Here is a 26,652-nt window from a genome sequence, read left to right as displayed (position 1 = left end):
ATAAACCTAGCCCAAACCATTTTAATATCTCAAAATTAATATCTGCAAAGCCAAATTCCTGGTTCTCCACTGCTGCAAAACTACTCCATTCTGTAGTCCTGAGGATCTTAGTGAATGGGAATTCTATTTCTCCAATTTATAAATTAAAAACTCGCATACCACATTGAGTCTATCACAAATGTAGTCAGCTCTCCTTCAGAATAGAATCAGAAGCTAGCACGTCTCACTGTCCAGCATTACCCTGGTCCAAGACAATAGCATTTCTCTCCCAGATTGTTACAATAGCCTCCTAATTGATTTCTAGCTTCTGCACTTAGCATTTTCTATTCTTAACACAGAAGACACAGTGATCTTATTGGATAGAAGATAGATAGCATTCCACTCAAAATCCTGCAGTAGTCCCCATCTCATTCCAAGTAAAAGTCAAATCTTTCAAGGAGCTGGGAGGCCTTATTTCATCTGAACCCATATAACTTCCCCGTTCTCACCCTGAACCTTACTTCCATTGGCTCATGCTGCTCTGTTACCTTCCTTGCTGTTCTCAAACACATTTCTTGATGTTATCCAGAACTTAAAAAATTTACTCTTTAGTCTTATGTGGGCATAACTGTCTGTAGTCCTCACTGCTGTATCTGCTACACCTAGAATGGCCACAGCATTCAATAAATGTCTGTTGAAGGAATGCATTGAATATAGTACTTACTGGTATTAATGGTTTGTATAGAATTTTATAGAAAATATTTTATTTGCACATAAGGTCAATTTGATCTTTTACTCTTTAATAGCTTTAATTTCTTTCTCTCTTTTTTTTTTTTTTGTCTTTTCATATTGCAGTGGCTAGGACCCTCAGTACAATTCCTGAGGCCATTTCACCATGAAAAAGAGCTGAATTTTATCAGGTTATTTTTCAGTGTCTATGGGAACAGTTACATGGTTTTCTAATGATTGATGGAATTTCTGATGTTTAATCATTCTTAGATTTCTGTTAATAACCCTCTTGACCTTGGGATTCTATGTCAGAATGCAGAGCTCAAAAAATATGGTCCACAGATGCGGACTGAACCGCAGCCTTTTGACGATCCCATGGAGAGAGCTGTTTTCCCATCAGAGACTGACCCGCTGACAGACGTGATGTTTCCTGAAGCTCACCCAGGCACTGCCAGTGCCTTCGGGTGCCAGACACACACTGTGAATCAGCAAAACACGCTGAGTGTGAAGGCACACATGGGAGCTCCAACCTTGATACAGTGGCCGGGGGCAAATCCCTATCAACAGATTGTCACCAAATGAAAGTGAAGGCCCAGTGTCACCAGGTCATCTGATATTTGTCCAGAGAGCCTGAAAATCTGGATTTTTAAAGTGTAAAACAGACTCATTGCTAAGTACTTGTAAAAAATTCAAATTTATACAAGAAGACATCATGTGGTCCAAACAAAACTCATCTCTAGGCCAAGTTAGAGCCACGAGTGTGAGGTACTGCAATGTTTGTGTCTTTCGCTGACTCTAGTAGGCGCCTTGGCTCTTTTATCTCAGCTGCCTCATTTCCCTTGAAGAAGCCACTCTGGGAGCAGCTCAGCAGCACCAGGAGCCTTCACAGACAATGGGAGCTTTTTTTACATCTGTTTCTCTCCTGCTGTCCAGTTCCACCAAATAAAAATCAGAGAGGCTGGAACTCTCCTTGTGGACGGCCGGGTGGGTTAAGTCAGGCGTGTGGTGCAGAAGACCCCCCAGCACAGAGAGCTCAGGGCATTCGGGCTGCCTTCTTCCCATCTCCTTTGTCCCTCCTGTCTGCAAAGCTTGGCACTTCGGGGACTACCAAGACGAAAGGTGCCGGGTCCAGGCTTCAAGGACTTTGGAGTATACATGGAGTACTACTCAGCTTTAGGAAACAGTGGTGATATAGCACCTCTTGTATATTCCTGGATAGAGCTGGAACCCATTCTACAAAGTGAAGTATCCCAAGAATGGAAAAACAAGCACCACATGTACTCACCAGCAAATTGGTATTAACGGATCGACACCTAAGTGGACATTTAGGAGTAACATTTATCGGGTGTCGGGAGGGTGGGAGGGGGGAGGAGAGGAGGGGTATAGACAACCACAATGAGTGAGATGTGCAACGTTTGGGGGATGGACACGCTTGAAGCTCTTACTCCAGGGGCGAGGGGGGCATGGGCAATATATGTAATCTTAACACTTGTACCCCCATAATATGCTAAAATTTTTTAAAAAAGTGTTAAAAAAAAAAAAAGAGAGGACATTGGAGTGTGAAGAGGGTGGCCAGACACACACTAGGCACAATTACACATGATGACACGGGGGTGGGGCACCTAGGGATGGCCCTGCCGGTGCCCGGCCACAGCTGGCCCTCCTTTGTGCCCTGGTTCCTTGCATGTAAAATGGCAATGGTACCAGTCCCAGTGTTGAGGGGACTAACTGAGATTAATGCACGTGCGTGTGAGAAGAGGTAGCACCTGGCAATTAGTGAAACCTCTATAACTGTGAATGGCTGCTATTCTTATTAAAGACAAGCAAAATACCACAGCGAAGTACTAGGGCACACCAAAGAAATGTTTGTACTGCGGGGTTGGGCAGTCGGGCGGTGCAAACCAGGACCAGAAAGATGGACAGGATTTCAACAGGCTCTGAACACCTCCAGGGTGAACAGCAGCATTCCACTGGGAGTGCTGTCAACGGAAAAAAGCCAAACTCTGCAAAATAATTTTAAAGAGATTTATTCTGAGCCAAATTTGAGGTCCATGACCAGGAGCCACTGCCAAGAGGCCTTGGGCAAGTGGACCCCTGTGGCTGGGTTACAGTTTGGTTTTTATACATTTCAGAGACAGGGGTTACAGGTAAAGCCATCAATCAATACTTGGGAGGCATACATTGGTTTGGCCCAAAAAGGAGGGCCATCTCTAAGGGGGGGGCGGGGCTTACAGGTTATAGGTGGGTTTAAAGATTCTTCAGATTGTAATTGGCTAAAGACATGAAGCTTTGTCTAAAGGCTTGGAATGTTTTAACATAAACTGTTTACCAGAGATAAGCCACCATTTGTTGCATAAATTGAGGACCTGCAGGTTTGTCTTGCATACCCTTAGGCCTGTTAATGGGTTACAAAGGAAGTCTCCAAGAAGGGAGGGGGGCATGATAAGGCATGTCTGACCTCCCTCCAGCTGGCAGGCAACTTTGCCCTAGGATATTCCTTTGGCCACGAGGGGGTACACTCAGTCAGCCGGTGGGGGTGAGCATTTTAGTTCACAGTGCACAGGGGGCGTGTGCGAAGCAGGTCACTCCAGAGTCATCTGGCTGCGGGGAGAATCAGCACCCCCTCCCGGGGTGTGAACCCCTCCAAGCCCAGTGGGTTTCTGCAGCGTGCATGGGCCCTGGGCGCTGGGGGCTGGGGCACGGGGTGGGGGTAGCTGGGCGCGCCAGGCGCACACCTGCGCTGACGTCAGCGGCCTCACCCGCCGCCGCCGGGGACAGGGTGCACCTGCGCCACCGCCTGCAGCCGGCCCCTGCCCGCTGAGCAGCATTCGGCCGGCCGCGCGGGCGGGCCAGGCCGCAGCTGGACGCGCTTCCCGGCTCTGAGAGCCCCCACAGCTGGAGCGAAGGCAGCCCCGCGCCACTGGCCGGCCATTGTCGGCGCCAAAGGGGCCTTCTTCGGGCGGAAGCAGAAGTTCACCCAGCTGTCGAGTATTTGAAATGTAAAAAGCCCGGGGCCCGCGGGAGGGGAGAAGACAGAGCCACGTCAGAGGAAATGCAAGCTGCCCCCGGGGTTGAGGAAACCGTGGGCTGAGAAGTTCACTTTGAGCAATCAATAAGGCTTTCAGACAGCGGGGCAGAGAAAACAGTTCCGGAGAGAGGGCAGAGGCAGCCGCCAGCCGCAGCCGGCTGGGGACTGGGGGACTGCGCCTGTCACCGACGCAGCAGCAGGGACAGCCAGCCCGGCCCAGGGCGCGGAGCTGGGAGGGCCTGGGCAGGAAGGGAGGGACGATTTGCCTAGGTGCATGGCTGTTCAGTCCACCCACCCCTCCTGCCGGCAGGGCCATCTCCCCAGGGGCTGTGAACCCCTCCCTCCGGGCTCCACCCTTCTTTTCCCTCAGCCCCCACCCACACCTGCACCCACTCTGCCCTGGGACACTGCTGGGGTCCCCGCCTCCCTGCCTGTGTCTGCGCATGCGCTCCCTTCTCCCCGAGGGTCCCCTGGCTCTCTGGACAGCCCTTAAAGGCAAGCTCCGCCCCTTCCTGCCGCTATGCCTGACCCCCAGCCCCAGGGCCACCCGTGAAATTAGGTGGCCCTGTTTCTGTGGCTTTCACTGACTTTTGATAGGTCTCTGCTATGGTTCTTATCACTTCACAACGATGTGTCAACCATCTAGCATTTGTCAGCCCCTGTGCCATCTGCTAGGAATGAGCACGAGGCCATCCCTGTCCTTAGGGAGCTGCAGGGGCATGGCAGTGCAGATAAATTCTCTAATCCAGCCAGGGCCAGGCAGGGCAGTCTCTAGGCTAGGGGAGGAAACAGAAATGCAACGACCTCCCTGCCAGGCCCAGGAGCCCTAAACTGTGTGCCCTTAAGGGCTCCTATAAAAGCACTACTTTACCTGTAGGGGACAACTTATGCCTGCGGATGTGACAGTGGAGCAGGTCATTGTTGTGTCCCGCGCTCCCTTTCAATCTGCTCAGTGGCCTAGCTCTTCCTTTTGTCCCTAGATGCAATGTAAGGCAAGCTTCATTACTTTTTGTTGTTGTTGTTAGTTTTGAGTTAAAAAAAAAAAGTTGCTTGATATCACAAAAACAATATATTGCTTAAATAATAGTTGTGCCTAGTCCAAGTGGTGCTCAGATCTGGAAACTTGATTGAGGCTTTGTCCTTCTGTAACTGCATCTGAAGCCTTGGGTGGCTTCTTCAACATCTGCCCCCCTAGGGCTGCCCAGCAGCCCTCTGCCATGCAGCTAACCTCGCCCCTCCAGGAGTAGGGGTTTGGGACGGCAGGAAGGTGAGGAAGGTTCTTACTTGACAACCTGGGTCATCAGCAGGTGCCCACACACTGGCTCGGCAGGTGTATAAAGCAGGGACCCTTCCTCTTTGGAAATGCTTTTGTGGTGTGTTCACTCTCTCTCCTTAGCTCAGAGAACCGGCACCTGCAGTTCTCCTGGTGTGAGGATGGGGCTCATTCCATCCTCAGAGTCCAGACAGGAAAGCAGAAACATACTGGTTATTTTAACAGAGGTAATTGAATTTAGGGGACGAGTTAGACAGACAGCAAGTGACTTAAAGGCAAAAAAACAAAAAAGGAAACTGGAGTCTTGTGGCTGCAGTCAATGTAGGAAGAAGTGGCCTGCCCTAGGTCTGTGGGAACAAAGGACAGAGGGCACGAAGCCTGGCGGAGGAGCCTTGCTCGCTGGAGCCCAGCCCTGGAGGGAGCAGGTGCTGTCTGGACGCCACAGAGCTGGCACTCAGACTTCTGAAGAAATGCTGCCGTGGGAGGGAGAACGATGGGGCTGGTTATAGAAATGCGGAAAAAACTAGACACTGAAATAAAATACTCCTCAACAGGCGCTGCAGGGGAAGCCACATTGCTTGGATGCTGCTGACATGAGCAGTGTGCAAAGAGAAGGGTCCAGTCCCCTGTCCCTCCTCCAGCCCTGCAGTGTCCCTCTGGCAGCACATGGGCAGAGCTGGTCAGGGAGGCCTGGCAAAGAGGAAAGGTGGTGTGGCGTCCCCAGTGTTCCCAGCATCACAGGGCTAAGTGTAGAAGGCTGCGTTTGGAGCTGAGAAGCTGTAGCTTAGTAATCAGAACACTGTGCCTGGTGGTCACTTATATTTCCTTCCCCAGAACCCAGGCATCAGGGTACTCTTTGGTCAAGGTCTTCTTGTCCCCGTCAGGGGCTCTCATTGGCAGGGGTCAGTCTAACCCCAGTCTAACCCATATTTGCCTGTTGATCCCTGGGGAATAGTCACACATCCTTGCCCTGGTGTCAGCCTGCTCTCTGCTCAGCTCTCACGGTGGCCCCCTTGCCCTCACTCCTCACCCTCAAGACCTTTGAGCAGGGAGCCAGGCATAACTTCACTGTGTCCACCAAAAAGCAAATCACAATAGCTAGCTTTCCAAGTGATGTCCTTTAAGTGCCTTTTCTTTGCCTTGAGATACAAGGAAGAATGCCCACATTCCTTGGAGAACATCAAGACTCTCACCAGGAAAATCTGGCTCCAGCTCCAGCTTCTTCAAACCTTTCCTGTCACCAACTGGGTGAGGGGTGATGAGCCCTGCAATTGGTTTTCTCTTCCTCTTTCTGAAATCGAGCCTCAGGATATTGCACCTCGTTCTGGAATATGACATCTGTCGATTTGTGAGTGCCTCAACTGAAATTATCATTTTACCATTCTGTTAAATTTTAATTAATGAACTCCAAATTAGAGGAAAGTGTTCTATGCCATGCAAAAATGTCATTTTTACCTTCACTTCCCTACCATGTAGGGAGGATTATCAACATAACAAAAAGGAAAAGACATCGTCCTCCATTCCCATGGCATATGTGAGACCTAAGGAGAAGATAGAAATACAAGGAAATAGTCAGAATGCAGCGTGCAAAAGTAAGGTAGGTATGTGATGAAGCGTGCACTGCAGAAGGTAAGTCAGACCTGGGTTTTGAACAACACTGGCCAGCTAGAGAAAGAACTAAAGGCTTTGTAGGCAGGGACAGCAAGTCCTGCAAAGACTGGGGGATTTAAAAAAACAGAAGAATGTATCGAAGACAAACAGGAAATTTGATAGTGACTTTGCTGCACCAGGTCATATATTCCAAGGATCTTGTTAGAGTTTTAGAGACAATGATGAGCTAGAATCAGGTCTTGGTGACCTGATTCTATCTGATTATTATATTGGATATAATAATTAAAGGGCAGAAATGTAAAAAAAAAATCACACAGATGGTATTTTTTTAAATCATGAAACTGGTTTTGTGGCCCTGCCATTGGTTAGAAATTAGAGAGATAGGGGAGTTGGTGCTGAGAAGATGTCACAGATGAAGGCTTTGCGGTAGCTGTGGACTCCCAGGTGGAGAGGTCCAGCGTCAGGACGATGAGAATTCTGGAAATGTGGCGAGAGCCCAGGCTGAAAGGACAGAGCCAGGCCTATTGCTTTACCACTCTTGGTCCACATTGCTCTCCATCTTTCCACACAAAAGCGTAAAAAAAATGGATGTTCAAATATGAATTTTGAAACCACTGATGGATAAAATATACACATATCTTGTGTGTGCTCATCTGAAATAAAACTGCATAGATGACAAGCAAACCTTAGAATATTTGGCTCAAATGAATATTTAGGAGGCCACTGAGAACGACTGATACTTCCCAAAGACATGTCACCTTCCCCCCCCTATGGAATTGAATGCCTTATTTACAGCCACACAAAAATGCATTCAAAACCCAAATTTTGTTGCAACACAGTGACATCTAGTGTTCAGTCTGGCTAACACCGAGAGACAATCCCCCAGGGAACTATGGAAGCATGTTCTGACTTCAAAGTCTGCCCTGGGTGTTGTGGGCCAAGTTGTAGAGGAGGAGCAAAGTCTCCTTGTCGGGTCTGTCTTCTTGTGAGCAGCGAAGCCCTATCTGAGTGTAGACACACACAAGCATGTGTGTGTGTCAAGTTCAGCTCAGAGGTTGTGCTTTTAAACTAGAGCCACGTGCAATTCCTCATCCGATGAAAGTCTTCTCAGACGTATTTACTTCCGACTAGGATTTCTAGTTAATTATAATGTAATTATTAGAACTTGGATTATTCGTTAGTTTTAATTATAGTCATTAACATATTTCATATAAATATCATTATGCCCAAATATTATGTTGGCCTGATATTGCAAGAGTGCTTTGAGATAGATAGATCCTGAGCTGCTGGATGCAGGAGGGCGGAGAAGAGGAACGTGCCCACCGGTCTTAAGGGAGTTCCACACGTAGAACCACGTTCCGAGTGTGTGTGGCTCGGTGGTGTGAGCTCTTCCCTAGGAGTTAGATGACCTGTGTTCTTTTACCAGGGTTGTCATTCATCTGCCACGTGACCTAAAGCAAGACACTTAAGCCTCCTGTGAGCTGCACCTGTAGCTAATGCATCAAACTGAGTCATCTTTCTCACATGTTGATCGTGAAACTCAATGAGGTGCTTCGTTTATTTTATTTTGTCAATCTTAACAGCTCCATTTTGAGATATGTGTTCTTTTCCTCGTTTTTTTTTAAGTGAGGAAAGTACAGCTCAGCGGGTGGAAAGTGAATGTTTCGATAACTTGTACATGACAGGCCTGGGGGTGCTAAGCCAGGGCAGACACCTGCACAGACATCACGGCTGTCCTACACGCTGAGCACATACAGCGACTGCTCTTCAAGGTACAATAAGACACTATTAACTAGCCCTCCAAGTAACTTCACAGAAGCACAGTTACTAGGATTTTATGTATGTATCTCTATCTACAGCCATCTCTCTCTGTCTCCACCTGGCCCTATCTATGTCTGTCTCTATCCTTTATTTATCCATCTACCTATTGTCCATATCCACATCTCTATTTTCTGTATCTCCATATGTATCTATCATCCATCATCTTGTCCATCCTCAGGAAGCAATTGGTTCAACATTGCAATTACGGTCAGGGAAAAGATACCAATACTAGCAATGCCTACATTATATGATTGGGTTTGGCATCTCCGCAGGGGGACGCTGATCCTAAGAGCTTTATTGAAATGCCCACTTCATGTTTCAAGGTTAGACGATGCCTTTTCCCACTGTCCAGATAAAAGCATGACAATAGCTGCTCTCTAACTTTTCTATGATAGAATTCTGCCTGAAATGAAAACAAAGTGAAGTTACCATTCTTCATCCCCTCACATTAGTAAATATTTTTAAAAGTTTGCAATATCCAGCTCTTGTTTCCGTGAGGGGGGATGGGCCTTCTCATGCCCTGCTGGTGAGTCCCCTTTGAGTAGAAACTTGACATTACGCTGAAGGCTGGAAATCTGCATCCCCTTCATGCTGCAATTTGACTTTCTAGTCTACGTTTTCTTTCCTGCTCGTGCAAGTACAAATATGTGTATTTACTTCGTTATTTATTAGAATATTTAAAAATGTTATCCTTGAAGACAACACAATTGCCCATCAAAAATATTATTAAATAATTTATAGTCCATTCATACAACACTATGCAGTCTATACAGCTGTTACAAAATTACAGTGCATTTCTATGCGCTGGTAGTGCTGGTACATATAGAGCTCCAAGACATGGTTGTAAGTGAAAAACTGAAAGTTGTAAAGTTGTGTCTAGGTTATATTGAAAGTATGTGCACATGTTTGTTTGTTAGCCACAGTTGTATAGTGCTTATGTGTTCCAGACACTGGTCTAAAAGGTTTACAAATACTAACTCATTTGATTCTCACAATAGCCCTGCGAGGCAGGTGCTATTGTTAATCCTTCAGATTAGGAAAGCATGAGATGGAGATGTGAAATAGCTTCCCAAAGTGACCTCCCTGTCTCTCTCCCCCATCCCTTACTGCCTCCTCTCTACCTCTCTTTGTCTCTCTTCCTATCCCTGTCCCCATCTCTGTCTCTATTGTTTGCACACACATGTATGCAATGGTGTCTACAAAGTGGCAAATTTTCAGGCAGTTAACTGGTTAACTTAAGAGAGTGAGAAGAGCTGAGGTAGCAGAAGGAGCCATTGACTTCACTGTATACCTACCTGGAAGCTGCCTAGTTTTTAAGAAGTATATTTTCAAATACTACTAGTATAATAACCAAGGATTTATAAGCCAACGAGTGTTTTTCCTCTATGATGTGGGATACTGGGTCTCAGCTGCGGAGTGTCCTGGGCTCTTCAGCAGTCTGAGGTAGCTTCGGGAGGTGGAAATTGTGTGCCCCTCTCCTGAAATCCCGACCAGAAACCAGGCAGTGTTTGAAACCTTCAGAACAACGGGCGGATTCTGCCATCTGCACTCCCTGCAGACAACATGTGTGGCTCATCTTTCCAATCCTAGATCAGAACCGTGAGCTCTTCCAGGGCTTCTCTTCAGCTGTCTTCTCTGTGGTCCATACGAAAAGTTAGACTGGGACAAGGAGATTTTAAGAAAGCTAATCCCAGTCATTAGTTCTCTAGACTCTTGGAATTGAAGGAATGATTTTAAAGGTTTGTCTAAAAATAATACACATTCTATAATAATATCTAATCTTTCGTTAAAATTCACCAAAGCTAAGGTGGGATTACACAATCTGTATGGTGGGAACATTTCCCAGGGGACACTGAGGGTCAGTAAAGTTTGAGAACCAGGTGAAGCCTGAAACCGCAGACAGAGTAGTAAGGTCTAAGGTCGTGGTTCACGGAAGCTGGCTTTTTACCAAAGACAAGTGATGGAGCGGGTTTGGGGCCTGCGAGGTCAACCTACAGGAAGGAAGATAGCCATGACACGGGAGGACACAACAATGCCCAGATCCTAAGTGAACAGCCTGGCAAGAGGCAGTAGGATGCGAGGCTCCCAACAGTGGGCTGGGAGAGTGAGATGAAGTCAGGGCATTAAGATGCAAGGCAAGCTCCCCACAAAGGATGGTCTTCACTGGTGTAGCAAAGGTTACCTCGGACCCAGGGCTCACCTGCAGGACCGTGGGAGTGAGTGTAGGGCACTTAACCTCACCGTGGTATGGAACACCGTGGTTTATGGCCTCTGTGCTCAGAATTCAGGAAGATGGGTGAGGGGCTCTTGGGGAGAGAGATCTTTCTTTTCCCTGCTCTGGTAATAAGTCAGTGTCCTCATTTGTGACTCTTTTGGACAGAGACATCGAGGATTCCCCACACCTTTATTCCCAAATAGGACCCTGGAATTAGCCAGAGCGAGACTCTGCGTGTCTGAAAGAGCCCCAGACTCTGAATTTCTTCCTACGGTCCCTTGGGGACCACACCTGTGAAAGGGAAGATGGGAGACAAGTAGAATTGGGAAGAGGAGGAAGTCCCCTGTGACACAAACCCAAGGACAACTCCCTATCCTGGGGGAACTCTGGAACCAGAATTGACAGTGGGAATTGTCCCAAATTGGAAAGAGATGGCCAGGCCTTTCCACCCCTGCCATTTGTAGAGAGGGAGTGGCTTTGGGCAGGAGGACCAGCGATGAGATTCTCAGCACGTGGGACCAGCGGCTCTTCCCTGAGGGGGGATCCAGGCAGAGCATCAGTGCCCCCCACCCTCTGCCTAATGCCAGTCAACTCCGAGGTTTAAGTAGACGACTGATGTAGCACTAGTGGGCAGTGGGCGCAGGATGGGGGAGAGACATCTGCATGCCAATGCAAAGTTTATAGACATGGCTCATGACTACAGGGAAACACCAATTAAAAATATTATAAAGATGATAATAAGAGGCCATGCAGTGATGGACAGCAACAAGGTGGCTAGAGCACAGGAAGGAGACCCCATCCTGGGGAAGGGTAAGAGTAGACGCTGCCCCCACCTCTTCCTGGCGCTCTAGTGCAGCGGCCATTTGTCCCTGTGAGCTGCAACATCCTCTCTGCAGAAGTGACATGGAAATGAGGTGCTATCCAAGGGTTCTGTGTGTGGACAGGTGTTATCACACCCCCACACAGGTTCTGGGCTCTGCTCTCAATGCTCTCATCCCCTCCCCCCTCAGGAGGCCACCGGAGGAGGTGCGGGGGAGACTTGGAAACGCATTATAGGACTGGAGGGTGCGGGGCAGTGACATCAGTCCCTAAAAGACTGTCAAAGCAGAGCCCCACACTCCATGCTGCCAGACGAAGGGTCTCTGTGGTGTATTTGGGTATCGGTTAAGACCCTGCTACAAAGTCAATCCTCCTTAGCAAGACAGCTTTAGTCTTCCGAATATCACTGGTCGGTAGGAAACGGCCCTATTTGTGAACATCTGATTGCTTAGAGGGGTTCTCATTTACAGACCACTAACAAGATTAAAGTGCTAATTTAAAAAGTACTTAGCCTAGATATTTAAGCAGCACCAGCCTTGCCAGTTTGCAACTGCAGCTTCTGTATCGGTTTGCCGTACAGGAGCCATTTCATTCTCCTGCACGGAAACGGATCAGATAAATCACATTAGCTCTGTGTACACAGTGAGCAGCAGCAGCTTCCTCGGAACTGAAAGCTGAATAGCCTGCTGGGGCCTGGCTCCCCTCGTCGCGTATCTGTCTCCAGACGCGATACCCATTTAAAGCTGCTGATAACACTCCCGGAGCGCTCAGAGCCCTTGTCCTCAGCCATAATGTTCGGTTCCACCAATGCTATGGAATTTAAACATTTTTGATACAGTCTATTAAAAAGGGGGATTGTAGCTAATTCAAATGCAGCAACTTCTAATAAAAAAAAAAAAATGTAAAAAGTCCGTGAAATCACGTGCTGCATTTGCAAAGGCAGCCAGGTAGAAATCACACAAAGACGCTCTCTGTTCTGTCACTAAATTATCTATCCCGGGCAGGCAGAACTGATAAAAGAATTCATTTTATACACACCTCAGGAATGGAACAGGAGTAGATCGCATGATCTCCCAAAATAGAAGGGAAGTTCAAATTATGAAGGGATAAAAGCTCCTGTATACTTTAAGACGTGGCCATTTGAAATGCCGCTTTAAATAGCTGCAAAGGCCTTCCCTGCGGCACCAAAGGAGCAGGTGACCTGTTTGATACAGCCTCTCTCTCTCCTCAAGGGAACCTGCCATGCTGCACTGAGCCCCGTCCTTTCAGGAGACGAGTAAGGTGAAACTGTGCAAGAAAGCAAAATGAACCTAAGACTATTTTATGTAGGATCATATTTTGCAACATGGTATTTCAGGATAGTTTACCTGTATTTATTAATTGATTAAATGGCTTAAAGATCTTATTCACTTCCATAGGTTGAGGTCAAATTTAATAATGAGTAAATAGAAAAGCTGCTATTTTTTATATTGAGTAAATAGAAAAGCTGCTATTTTTTATATTGTTTCCATAATTCGTTTTCTCATCATAACTGAAAAAAAAGGAAAGTAGAGGAAAAGGGACCAAAAAAGAAAAAAAAAAACTAGAGAAAATTATCAGAAGATTTTGATAAATAAAATAAAAATGTCTAAAGGTAACAGATTGAAGAAGGGGGTTGTCTCTGTGTGCAGAGTATAGAAAGTTGGACATATAATGAATACAGATCAAACTGTGTTCATGGAAAAGAGGAAAAACAATGAACTGAGTATTGAATGTGCCACTCACTAGCTCTGTAACCTGCAGAAATCTTTTCAATGTTTTTATCTCAGCCTTCCCCATTTATAAACTCATAATTATGTCTCACTCCTAGGCTTGTTAAATGAGATATTGACAGCATCTTGTTTAGTGTCTCAAATATTGTGATAAAAACTACAGTTAATGCAACCAGAAGTGGAAGTCAATGTGGTAAATGATGCCATGACAACAGTGGTCATAACTTTTAAGCAATATTTAGTTATTGTTGAATAAGTTGACAAATGCCTTAAGTACATTACAAATATAATTATGCAATATCACGATCATAAAATTATTTGAAAAGAAATGACAACATTAATTATAATGTCCATTAAATAAGAGAAAACATAAGAAGTAAAATCTTTTCTTTGAACTATTTCCAAAGGACCATTGCAAAACCCAATGTAAAAATCATGGAAAGGGTTTTGAAGACAAAAATGTAACAAAATCAACAACTGTTGATTCCTCTGCTTGTTCACTCAAGTTAATTAGATAGAGTCATTCCACTGTAGACAGCATTGTCTTGTGGGGAAAGAAGAACACAGAGAACTTAAAATAAAGGGCTGTAAGTGCTCTAGTCAAATTCTACAAAGTGATAGCAGAGAAGCCACTAACTCTAGCTTGGTTGGTAGGGTGGAAAAGGAGGCAACTTTTGAATAAAATCTCAAAGGGGGACATTCAGACATAGGCCATGGCTCTTGCTAAGGCACAGAGTTGGGAGAGAGGCCAAATCTATGAGAGGTTTCGATGTACGCTATGCTGTGGTATGAATGTAGTGGAAAAACAAAAGACTGAAGAGGCAGAGAGAGATTGAGAGTGAAGTCATAACTGTATGTACGGCTCAAGAGAGGCTAAATTCATTTTGAAGACAACTGAGAACCAAGTAGTGACTCAACATGTTGCATGAAGAATGGATGAAATTCCAGTTTCCATCTGGCTTGGAGGGAGTCTGGAAGCCACCATTCCATCCTAACAACAAGTAAAACGTTGAACAACTCTTAAAAAATCAGTAATTCTTACATCTCTAAGGAAAGTAAAGTCATAGGGCAAACTACTGCCCTCTACATTGGACAGAAAGATAAGCAAATAGAGAATCAGAAATCAGAATTTACCAGGGCAAAACCCCCACAAGCAGAGACTTCCTTGGGGAACCACTGCCAGGGTGGGAAAATCTAAAGTATAATTGATAAATTGCTGGAAGCTCAATGTGGACAATTGCGAAAGTCAAAAACTCCAGGGGAAACCCATGTCATAGGGGTGTTTCCATACTTTTGCAAATTTTACCCCCAGCAGTTTGACTGGGTTCTCATGGTAAATATCATAGAAAAATCCCCTTGAGCCCCTAGCAAGGAGAGGGGGAAAGCAGCCACTTTAAAATATGCCAGAGCATTCTGATCTTTTTCACAGGGTCTTCTTTCAGGAGAAACTGTTCAGCATGAGCCTGAGTTGTAGGGATTTTTCAGATCCCAATCAACTTAGAGGAAAGGAAATATCACTTCCAGGCTTCTCTAACTTTCCACATGGAGGAAGGGAACCACCCAACTCCAGCCTCACTATCCATTCTGTACCACCCAAGGGGGTGAAAAAGAAATGAGAAGTACTTGTGAAGTTCAGAGTCCAGAGGCACAAACTCACTGAAAAACTGACACCTAATTACGGGACTACATAATGTTTTCTCTCCCCATACAACTTACCACCACATTACTAGAGGCCTATATACAGAAATTTCTTTTACCTGGCATATCAAGTATGACTACCAAGAAAAAGTTACATGACACATTGTCTTAGTTCATTTAATGTTGCTATATCAGAATACCTGAAGTTGATGATTTTTTTTTTTAAGAAGCTTATTTGGGTGGTGGCTGGAACGTTCGCGATCAGGCAGCCACATTTGATGAGGGCTTTAGGTTGCTTCAACTCTAGGTGAGAAGTGGAAGGGGATCAGGCATGTGCAAAGAGATCACACAGTGAAAGAGAAAGGAGGAGAGAAACCAAGGAATCCAGACTCTTTAAAACAACTTGCTTTTTTGAGAACCAATCCTTTCCTTCAAAAGTGAGAACTCACTCACACCCAGGAAAGGCACTGACCTATTCATGAGGGATCTACTCCCATGACTCAAGCATCTCTCACTAGGCCCCACCTCCAACATTTCCTCATTGGTGACCAAATTTCAACATGAGTTTTGTGGGGACAAACCACATCAAAATCAAAGCACATACTAAAAACAAAAACAGTTAGAAAAGACAGAGCAAGGACTAAAATCAGACTCAGATATGGAAGAGATGTTGAAATTCTCAGTCTGGGAATTTAAAACATTTGTGATTAATATGCCAAGGGCTCTAATGAATAAAGTAGCCATCATGCAAGAACATTTGGACATTGTAAACAGATATATGGAAATTCTAATAAAAAACCAAAAAGAAATGCTAGAGATCAAAGACACTGTAACAGAAAAGAAGAATGCTTTTGATGAGTTTATTAGGTGACTGGACATGACTGAAAAATCAATCCCTGAACTTGATGATATGACAACAGAAACTTCCAGTACTGAAAAGCAAAGAGAAAAAGGACAAAAAAAATCTCTCAAACATAACATAATAGGCAAAACTGTGAAACAACTACAAAAGATGTTAAATATGCATGTTGGAAATACCATAAAAAGAAGGAAGAGAGAAGAGGATAGAGAACTATTTGAAGCAGTGATGACTATTTCCCCCAAGATAATGTTGGACACCAAACCACAGATTCAGAAGCTCAGAGAACATCAAACAGGTTAAATACAAAAACAAAAAAAACGCAATAAAAACAAAATAAAACAAACACACACACACACACACACACACAAAAACCACTTATGGATATCATATTCAAATTGCAGAAACTCAGTGGTAAATAGCAATTTCTGAAAAATTCCAGAAGGAGGAAATCAGCTTAACCATAGAGGAGTAAAGATAAATATTACATTCAACTTCTGAGAAATCATGCAAGTAGAAAAAGAGTAGAGTGAAATATTTAAGGTGTTTAGGGAAAAAAAATACCAACCTAGAAGTTTGTACCCTGTTTATTTATCCTTCAAATGTGAAGTAGAAATAAAGATTTTCTAAGACAAAAAAATTGAGAAAATTTCTTGCCAATAGACCTGCTTCACAAGAAATGTTAAAATGAATTCATTAAATAGAAAAAATTAATAACAAGGACAACAAATAGAAAAAATTACAAATATGGCAGGTTAATTCAACTCTAGCAGTAATCGTTTTAAACAAGATTGTTAGAGTGGATCAAAAAACAAGACCCAACTGTATGTTGTCTACAAGAAACTTACTTTAAATACAAAAACAGAAAGATTATAAGAAAATGCTTAAAGAAAGATATACCATGCTAACACTAATCACAGGGGAGTGAGAGTATCTAAATTAATTCAGAAAAGGCAGACTTCAAAGCAAAGAAATTTATCAAGGATAGAGAGGAATTATAATATAATATAATATAGCAAAAACTGACAAAACTGCAAGAAGAAATAGATGAATCAACTATTATAATTGGAGGCTTCAACATCCCTCTATCAGAAATGGGCAAAAACAGCAGTTAGAGAACCAGTAAAGACATAGGTGAACTCAACAACACCATCAATGTACTGAATATACTTGGCATCTTTAGACTACTCCATCCAACCTCAGAATAGAATACACACTTCTCAAGCTCACATGGAACATTGCCAAAACAGAACACATTCTGGGCTATAAAACACAGATTATTTAAAATAATAGAAGTTTGAAATAACGTTTTGCCTGTTAGGGACAGTGTATAAGGGTGAGCCTGCTCAATGACAACTGTGTCTGCAATAAGCGTTACTGCCAGTGTTACTCAATATTCCCCCTGGGAGAACATCCAGTAACAGATTTATGCAGGAATCTCTTTCTCTGAGCGTGACACGAAGTCTGAAGCAAAATGGGTGCAGATCTGGGAGGGAATTGAGACAGAGAGGGAAGAGAGCGGTGATCTAGGTGTGAGAATACCTGAGGCTCTGAAAGCATGAACTGAGCACATCACCTGCCTCTCTGAGCTTCACTCTATACCTACAAAATGGGGAGGACACCTTTCCCCATCCAGCCGTTCCATGTGGAGCAGCTTGCGCATGTTCAAGCAATAATGCATACAGGTGTCATTGCTTCTATACTACGACCCTTGACTCAAAATTTTGCCTGTGCCTTTTCCTAGCCGCCCTTTCTTCATCCCTCACTCTTAATTAAGCTAAAACATTTCAGGAAGTCTTCCATGATACCAATACTTTAAAGCCTTCACTGCCCAGGCAGTGAATGAGGTGAGGTGTTGCATTGTTCGTTGCCAAATGCCAATTGTGTAGGAGGAGAAATACCACCTTTTTTAGGACAGCAAATATTATTACAAATAAATTTCACTTTGAAAGAGAAAGGACTTTATGCTGATGCATTCCCCATGAGCATCGGAGTCCGAGCCAGGAAGAAGCCCTCAGCCATGTTTGCAGGTGGTGAAAGCACATTCCTTCCTCTGCAGCAGGAACGTGATGAAAGGGGAAAACAAAAGCAATATAGAACATCGATTTTCATAATTAAAAACAGACCCCCAAACGCTGATGCTGGGCATGAATGATGAGCAAAAAAAGTAACTATGAAAACCATAATACTCAAGATATCTGTTTGGTGGTAACCAAATGTTCAACTACCTTTTGCGGTTACCATTTGACAAATACCTTACAGATTGACACATTAGCATGAAGTGTTCTCAGGACTATGTTTAGGCCAAGGTGTTTCCATAGGGTGTCAACCTATTGTCTCCAGCTCTATTCTACTCAAGCACTTGAGCACTTGAGCTTCCCTTTTTTGGGGAGTGGGGTGAGCAGTGGTTATAGCTGCCTGCTATTCTGCAGTGAGAGAGGCTTTCAGGAACATTCACTACTTTCTATCCCAGCACTAGGAAAACTCGGGTGAGAAAGGTTGTCGAGTTACTATAGTAAGAGTGTATCTTCTGATGAGCAGTCCACAAGAGACTCATCGGACTAAGAGTTCCATATTTGAATATTGTGTCCGAAATTTTTACAACAAAATCTGAAGAACTCTTCGAGAAATCTTGTAGAGAACTTCTCAATAGTAATGCAAATCCAACTTCCAGTATCAGAGAGACTTCCCAACAAACATGGAAAAATGAGACAAGGATACTCTAACCAGCCGACATGATGGGAAGGTTAAGTTTAATTTATTTTTGTTCTTAAATGTTCACATTTACCATCATCACAGTAGTAGTGCACATACAGCAGTATATAATTTGCAAAAGCATTCACATGTGATCTCAGAAGTAAATGTTGACTGCCTCATTTGATGTACTATGTCTGCTTAAGAAGGTCTTACAAATGAATACTTAGGGAATTAATCAATGGCTTACTTCTTCACCGGGGGCCACTATGGGTCTTCCATTGGGTGTTTGAGTACAAGGAAATGTAATGTGGAACACCAGGTGCCAAGCACCCACCAGCACGCACTGCACGTAGCCAGATGTGTTGCTCTGGCCAGGCCGTGGCCCTCTCCCTGGACGTGGTTGGTTTCCTCGCCGTGTAAAGGAAGGAGCTGGCCAGGCTGACGTCGGAAGTCTTGGGAGCTTCCTCAGGATGAAATAGTGCAACGGATCTGCCGCGTGGTGAGCTGTCCCGGGGAGAGCGGGTGAGAGGCGTTTTCCCTCCCAGCCTGACAGCCTGCGAGAACATGCAGTCCACAAGTTCAGAGGCACCGCCGTCAGCCAAGCGCCGTGCCCTCGAGCCGGCCGGGCCCTTCGGCTTCCCGAGCCTCCCTGTCCCATCTGCCCCGTGGAGATAAGGAGCCCTGCCAGAGCCGCGTGTCGCGTGGAATAAGCGCGATAGCGTGTGTCATTCCGGGGCACAGGCGCTGGCCCCTAGCACAAGCCTAGAAAATGAAAATTCTTCCATTCAGGGTCCCAGGGGGTAGAAAGTAAGAAAATATAACAATAAAGCGGGGAGGGTGGAGGAAAGATGGATTGCCATTCTTTAAATAAAACCAGGGAGCGAGGTGTGAGAAAAATAGAGGAATGCACAGAGTATGGGAGAGAGGAATAGCTGCAGGCACTTGGAATAGCGCTGAAAGATTCTCATAAGTAAAAGCTTCTTTTAAAATATTGGAGTTCCTCCATATGGGAAGCTTGGGGAGAGAGGAGAAAAAAATTAAATTAAAGCATTTGAAAGTATATTATAGTTTTATCTCTTTGGCTCTGTGATTTCAGAAATAATATAATCCTATGGAAAACATGCTGCCAGAGGATTTTGTATAGTGGCGCCCCGACAGAATGGGACTGAATGATGTCAAAAAAGCTTATATAACAGTTTTGTTTTATTCATTTACATAAATCACATTTACCGTAGGTGTTTTATTCAAAATAAAGTTTGGGAAAAATAAATTGAACAGATGAACCTAGGCAAACCTGGTGATTTTTTCATGAGTAGTGTTTGATGATAAAGGCATAAAAGCATAATGTGGTATCATTTCACCAAGGCACAATATGGATCACCCATATGGAGCAGAAGTTGATAATACTGCAAAGAAGCAAAAATAAACAGAACAGATGTACTTGTAAAATCAAGTCTGCACCCACCCCTGAGTACCTGCCTTGTACTGGAGAAGTTTCTACAAAAACTCAAAACTGGCTTCAAGTCCCCTTCCCACAGAGACTCTCGGGAAGCCAGAGATGAGAGCTTACATGAAACAAACAGACACAGGGAAGGTTCTCCAAAGCAGCAAGAGCCTCCCAAGGGGGGCTGAACCGGAGCATGCCGGGCCCTCACAGCACCGCCCACACGGACAGCGCCTCGGCCGTCAGTCACGCCAGCGTGCGCGGGTGCCAGCCCTGCGTCCTCCTGTTCTGGGTGAGTCCTGGGGACTCCCAAGGTCTCTAAGCGTCGCTTCACCAGGGGTGAGGTGGCAGAGCCATCACCTCTTCCCAGGGATACTGCAAGGCTTACCCAAGAAAATACAGAGGAGGGAAGAAAGAAGCAAAGCAAAAAGCACCCAGAGAGGCACAGTTTTGTCTACCATGGTTTTGTTTAGGGCTGTTTCCGAGGGACATGCCAGGGGCGATGTGACATGAAGTGTTCCCACTTTCACAAGGTGGTAAGACCTCTGGGAAGCCCAAGTCCCATGAAGATTCCATGTAGAATCATAACATGCCTGAGAGTCGCTCACCTTAGACCAGGGGTCCTCAAACTTTTCAAACAGGGGGCCAGTTCACTGTCCCTCAGACCGTTGGAGAGTGCTGCGCACATTCCACACATGCGCACCGTGGGCCTGGGACGGGTCGGCTGCTAAGCAGGACAGGCAGCGTTGGCAAAAACACCCGGCGGGCTGGATAAATGTCCTCGTCGGGCCACAGTTTGAGGACGCCTGCCTTAGACCCATCTACTGATGGCATTAATAACGCGTACATAGGACGTTGCAATTCCCAAGGTGATTTCTCACATACGGTTTCTTTTGACTCGGCCCAAGGCCGAGGGATGGACGAAGGGGAGAACAATCTGCATTTCACAGATCAGCACGCTGTCGCTCAGACAGGGACTTGGGACAGCCAGGGCTGGCACCCACGTGTTTCACGACGCCACGGCACTTGTCACTCACACGTTCACAGACGCGCTTATCGTAGGAGAGGATTTTGTATCTCATCAGCCATAAAATGTGGAGCCTGTGTCTGAAGGCTTGGCTGTCTCGCGAATGCACGAGGCTCCAGTAGTTGGTATTTAGCTGAGAGTATATGAAATCACATTTGTCATGTGTAAAGTGTGGAGCGCACTGCAAACTGTAAAGTGCTAATATGCATATACAGTGTTATCTTTTCACCACCACTTTCCAATCCGACTGCAGAAGAATATCTACTGCTAGCAGGGAAGCCTCAGACCCTCCCCCTGTGATTGCGGAAACATCACGCCCCACCCTCGGCCGCGAGCCGAGCTCCCCCGGGGACCTCCGCTTTGTCTTGCCTGCCCATCTTGGGAGGGCGAGCGCCGCGCTGCCTCGTGGAGAAAGCCCATCCTCTGGTCGAGTCGCCTGAGTGCTGTGAAGTCCCTTTGCATATTTTACAATGGGGTTTGGAAAGTCTTTTCCCCACAAAGAATCCATGGCTGCCTATTTCAGAGAGAAGGAGGCAGATGTGATTTCAGCCGTCCAGAAACACAATTTAAGGAAGCTAGGAGCAAGGGGAAAAGGGAATGCAGAAGGGAAATTCTCTTCTCTGCCCATAGTAAGCGTGCCCACGTGGTCAGCAGCTGGACCGCGCCGTGTGTGGCCCCCAGTGTCATCAAGCAGCACCCATCTGCTGGGTTCCCAAAGCAGCCGGGGAAAAAATAGCGCCCCACGTCCCACGCACTCCAGCTGTCCTCGGCATCCAGTGCTCAGTGATTTTTTTTTCTAAAAATAAAATGAAATAAAATCATCACTTTTCCAATCAAGAGAGCACTTTTTAAAGGAACAATCATGTGAGACGCTGTTCTAAATCTACCTGCAGGTTTGTGAAGGCCAGTGCGGAAGTCATGCCCTGATCAGAGATGGGCATCTTTGACAAGGGAGCAGAAGACCCGTTGCTGGAAACACCTGCTCGCAATACCGTCGGGAGGAAGGGATTTGGCATCCGAGGTCCACTGGGCCACAGTGCTGAGCTATCGAGTACACCCAGGCCCTGGGAATCAGCACGTCTTTGGTCACATCCTGGGCTCGGTTATTTCTAATCAGATCCCCAATGCATCCCTCTGGGGAGTGTGGACATATGTCAATTTCAAGAATAGAACTGGCAGATATTTGCAGACATGCAGCTTTTGGGTATGCCAGCATTATCTTCCGTCAAATTCAATTTCAGAGGAAACACAAATCAAGCAAACACTTCCCCTTGGACTTCAAGTTTTAGAGCAGAAATTCCAAAAAGAGTCTGGTCATTGAAAGTGGAGGGTGGAGTCTGATCGCCTCTCCTGGTCAGGAGAGCCAGCCCTGCCACCCTCCCTCAGGCCCCTGTCACCCAGTGACACTGCATGGCGGGTGGTGCCCTAGGTATGACCTGCCATGGAATGGCACCCCGGGTGCATGCCATGTAGACCCCTGGTCATTACTCAGTCCTGTCAGTTAATACTTTCTTTAAAGTCGGCAGCACTTCAGAAACTCCTTTCCTGGCAATTGCTCAATTGTATTGCAATTATATAAAATGCATTTGTCTCTTCCACCTGAATATCTATTTGTTATTTATTTGAGAAACGCTTATGTGGCATTTATCATGTACCAGCCATTCTTCAAAGTGCTGTGCATGAAGGAGCTCACTGAATCCTCCTAAATCCTCCTAACAGCCAGTGATTTAGTGATGGCTGCTGTGCCATTCCACAGATATGGTAACTATGGCCAACAGAAAGAAAGCACATTGCCCAGAGTCCCCCATGGGTGGGCAGCAGACTTAGCACCCAGCCCCAAGCAGTCTGGCTCCGTCGAACTGTCCATTTGTGCAGTATAGGCATCTCTAGGGCAGGGGACCATCCCACACTTTTCATGTATCCATCACCTACCCCTCGCCAGTTCAATAAGTTATTACTGACCAAAATATGGGTGACAAGGAAACTTATCCAGGTAGGTGATAATATATACATGTAGGTTTGCATAGAGGTCCCCATGAAGGATAATATATACATGTAGGTTTGCATAGAGGTCCCCAAAAAGGACACTTTACGCCGATCGATTACTTAGGCATAGAGAGACATGGCATGGAAACACTGTGGAACAAGTCAGGCAGACATCATCAAACCCACTTTACAGATGCACAGATTGAGTTCTATGGATTAGATATTAAGAAAGAATCTGATAACAAAACGGTTGTGCAAACTTGTGTTTCAGGAAGATAAAATTTCGCATGTAATTCTTGGTTCAAAAGAAAACAGGTGATTACACAAGCAGCAAGTATTTGATTCATTTCTGGAGGACAAGAAACTCTGTCCGGAGAATTGCTGAGGGTAGAAAACCCAGAAGCATGTAGGTTAAACTGATGTTCTAGAAGAGAAGTGGCTGGGGCATTGCCTTATTCTAGATAAGGAATCAAGAACAGGACTTGGTCACAGTCACAAACAAAGGCTCACTCAAGAAGCCAGCAGCTCACAGTAACGAGCAGCTTCTCAAAGGAGGCGGGAAAACACACTTGGGCAGGGCCCAGAAAGAGAAGATGGCGCCTAATGATTCCAAACTGCCCAAATGCCGCATGCCCAGCTACATGCCACAGCAAGCATTGCAGTTTTCTGTTGGGTCTTTGCTTCCAAAAGAGCAGGGCAGCACGTCTTCAACCCTACCTAAGCTACCGCAGTCCTGCCCTACAGCCCGGAGGGAAAATAGGAAGACTCACCACGTTCACATTTCTTAACTCCCAGAGGCATAGGTGGCCCCTTTCTGATTTTGAATGCTTAAATGTTTCCCTTGGCATAGAGCGAGGACAGATTAAAACTTTGATAGAAGCTGAGAATGATCATCTGGCAAGCTGACTTAACTGGAAAAGCTTGTCCTGAGGGATGGACATAGATTTTTGCTAATAAAATAGGGATCACAGCGTTTTCCTATACCTCTTAGGAGACATTGTTTAGATCAAATATGATAGAGTTTCGGTAGCACTTTATAAGCTATGAAGTACTGTAAGAATGCAACGAATTAGAGCAATTTCTTTCAAGACTTTCCCTCTGCAAATTGATCAAATGTAGAACGGAAACTGAAATACTGGTGAATCTAGAAAAGCCTTCCTGGATACTAAGTGGAAATGTATTGATCACCTAGAGGCCAGTGGAGGATTTGGTGGAGAATAAAACTTGAGAAAGGACCTTCTGTCCCTAACAGATTACCAAACCCATACAAGCAAATATATTTGCAACATCCCTAAATAAAAGAGACACATGCAACCTCAGTTAGATACTTACCCACTGGCTTCCCATTGACATAGAGACAAAAGATATCGCAATCGTAGAAGGTCCATCTTTAGATCCCGGAACAGAAACACGCCACTTGCTTCTGGGTTTAACTCAAGCAGCATTCTGCATATTTCAACAATACCATGAAATTTAAAAACCTCTGATATTTGTACATAGCTTCATTCCTATACTGTTCACCGCAATGTCAGGGAATTATTGCCATCCATGTACGATGAGCCCTGGGTGTTCAGTTTACGTGCGTTTTAACTGGGCAGGCTCCCCGCACAGTGCTGCAGGAGGGACGAGGCCTTCCCGGCAGAGGAGCCTGGGCACCGTCCTGGACACCTGCTGTGCCCCAGATGCCCTTGGCCAACTGGGCAAGGTACAACTGGGCAAGGTACACAAGGTACACAAGGTACATTAAAATGTTGACTCAGCCCCAAATATTCCAATTCCCTGGACCAGGTGGGTGGTCACAGTTAACAGGTGGGGAAGAGCCTCTTCTGCAGGGCTCCTGAGAGTTGAACACGGCTCTGGTGAAGAGAGAGCAGCTTATGCGCAGTACTGGCCACGGGCAGCTGATCCCTGGGAATCCTTTAGGATCAGGCCTGCACCTTGCAGGGAACAGCAGCTGACACAGGAAACGGGGCTGACTTCCCGAGTCCTTGTTCTCCACACCCTTCTGCTCTGAAAAGACAGCAGAAAAGACTTCTGCCTCAGTGCATGAAGGCCTCTCCTCACATGGTTTTCAATTCTCACTCTCTGTCTCTCTCTCTCTCTATATATATATATATCTCTCTCTCTCTCTCTCTATCTATCTATCTATCTATCTATCTATCTATCTATCTATCTATCGCTGTCTCTCTATCTATCTCTATCTGTATCTCTCTATCTCTATCTCTATCTTTCTATCTCTCTATCTCTATCTCTCTCTGTATCTCTATATCTCTCTCTCTATCTCCATCTCTATCTCTCTATCTCTCTCTAGCTGGCTCTCTCTCTCTCTCTGTCTGTCTCTCTGATACTGCTTTTTAAATCTTAGGACATTTTGGTAAGGATTACTTCACAGGGATGTATTCATCTAAATGGCTCCTATGATATCTTCAGATCCAATATTTTGTCACTCTATAATTTTGTTTTTCCTTTGGAAGTATTTTAATGAAGACGCAAATCTAAAATTACTCAAGTCTCAATTATCATGAGACTGTTAAAAAAAAAAAAAAACCAATTCCGCCACAGACAATAAAAACAAGTTCCTTTAAAGACGTTTTAAGTATAAGTGGACATTTTACAAACTACTTGTCAAGATGAATCTTATTCCTTATTTTACTTATTAATCCGGAAGAGGGGGTGCACTGTGTCATTCGCAAGTTTGCAGACAATGCTAAAAAAGCCATTGAATGGGAAGGCGTCAAGCTGACAGGGATAGACAGCAGCGAAAGGGACGGTTGAGGGGGTGGGAAGTGGCAGATGCGTTTCAGTGTGGGTAAGTGTGAGGACACCCGGGGTGGGGAAAGTAGCTATAAAATGACTCCCTCCCAGCTATCAGACCCGAGACAAGGGACAGACAATCCCAGGTGGTCAGGAATGATGATCCAAATGCATAAACATTAGGACCCTATTAATAATGCTTTATTGTTTACAAAAATGCTGTGTGTGTGTTTTATGCACATACATTAAGCAGTCCTACTGAACCTTACATCCACATTATAGGAGACGCGGTGAGGTTCACGTTGTGGATACAGTTACACGGCTGCTTAAGAATGAAACATTGGACATTCTTCTTGACCTCAAGCAAGGTAGACTCCGGTAGGGAAGTCGTACACATGGCCCCAACAGCACAGTCGTTCCTGTGCTGTTTTGAACAAACATGCTGACTGCTACACACAGCAGAAATCCTTCAGAAAGTACACAGCAGAAACATATTACATAGAAAGTACACAGCAGAAACATATTACATAAAACAGGACTTTGGAACTCTGCATTGCATCAACCTTACAAACGTTGTTGTAAATGTTAAACATTCTATTACATGGTGTCCTCTTTATTATTTTAGTACTATATATAGATTTGTTTCTCGTGGATAGAAAAGAGAACATTTTCCTTTTTTTATTTTCATGTATCTGTGAATTTTATAACTGCTCTTTTTTTTTTCTTCTCTGTTAATTTCTAGGAAGTAAAGAGTCAATTTTGCAACCCACGTGTAGCAAGTTTGGGGGACCTTATAGAAAAAAAGTGAAGATATTGTGCCATAGATTCCATTGGTTTGGTCTGGTTTGAACAAGACAGCTCACAGCTCAGCGCCGGCGCGGAAAGCCATGACGTCAGCCCCACGGACGGTGCTCACACGGTCTCCACCTGGCCACACAGAACACCCACGCAGTCTGATCTGGCCCCATTCATGCTTGTGTCCTCTGATTTTCCCGTTCTGCTCCTGTCCACTCTCTGCACG

At 45.2% G+C, this 26,652-nt stretch overlaps 1 long non-coding RNA gene across 1 annotated transcript; it reads left to right on the top strand.

Annotated features, from left to right (window-relative positions):
• Nucleotides 1-5,754: 5,754 nt before the first annotated feature.
• Nucleotides 5,755-26,486, top strand: LOC105882955 (uncharacterized). The gene is made up of 3 exons (XR_001159564.3): nt 5,755-6,357; nt 6,486-6,606; nt 26,374-26,486. It is a non-coding gene; the product is annotated as an uncharacterized LOC105882955 (long non-coding RNA).
• Nucleotides 26,487-26,652: the final 166 nt, after the last annotated feature.

Source organism: Microcebus murinus, chromosome 3, assembly GCF_040939455.1.
Source record: "Microcebus murinus isolate Inina chromosome 3, M.murinus_Inina_mat1.0, whole genome shotgun sequence".
Lineage (NCBI taxonomy): Eukaryota > Metazoa > Chordata > Mammalia > Primates > Cheirogaleidae > Microcebus > Microcebus murinus.
The sequence above is the reverse complement of the archived record's forward strand: the minus strand, read 5'-3'. Positions and strand labels throughout refer to the sequence as shown.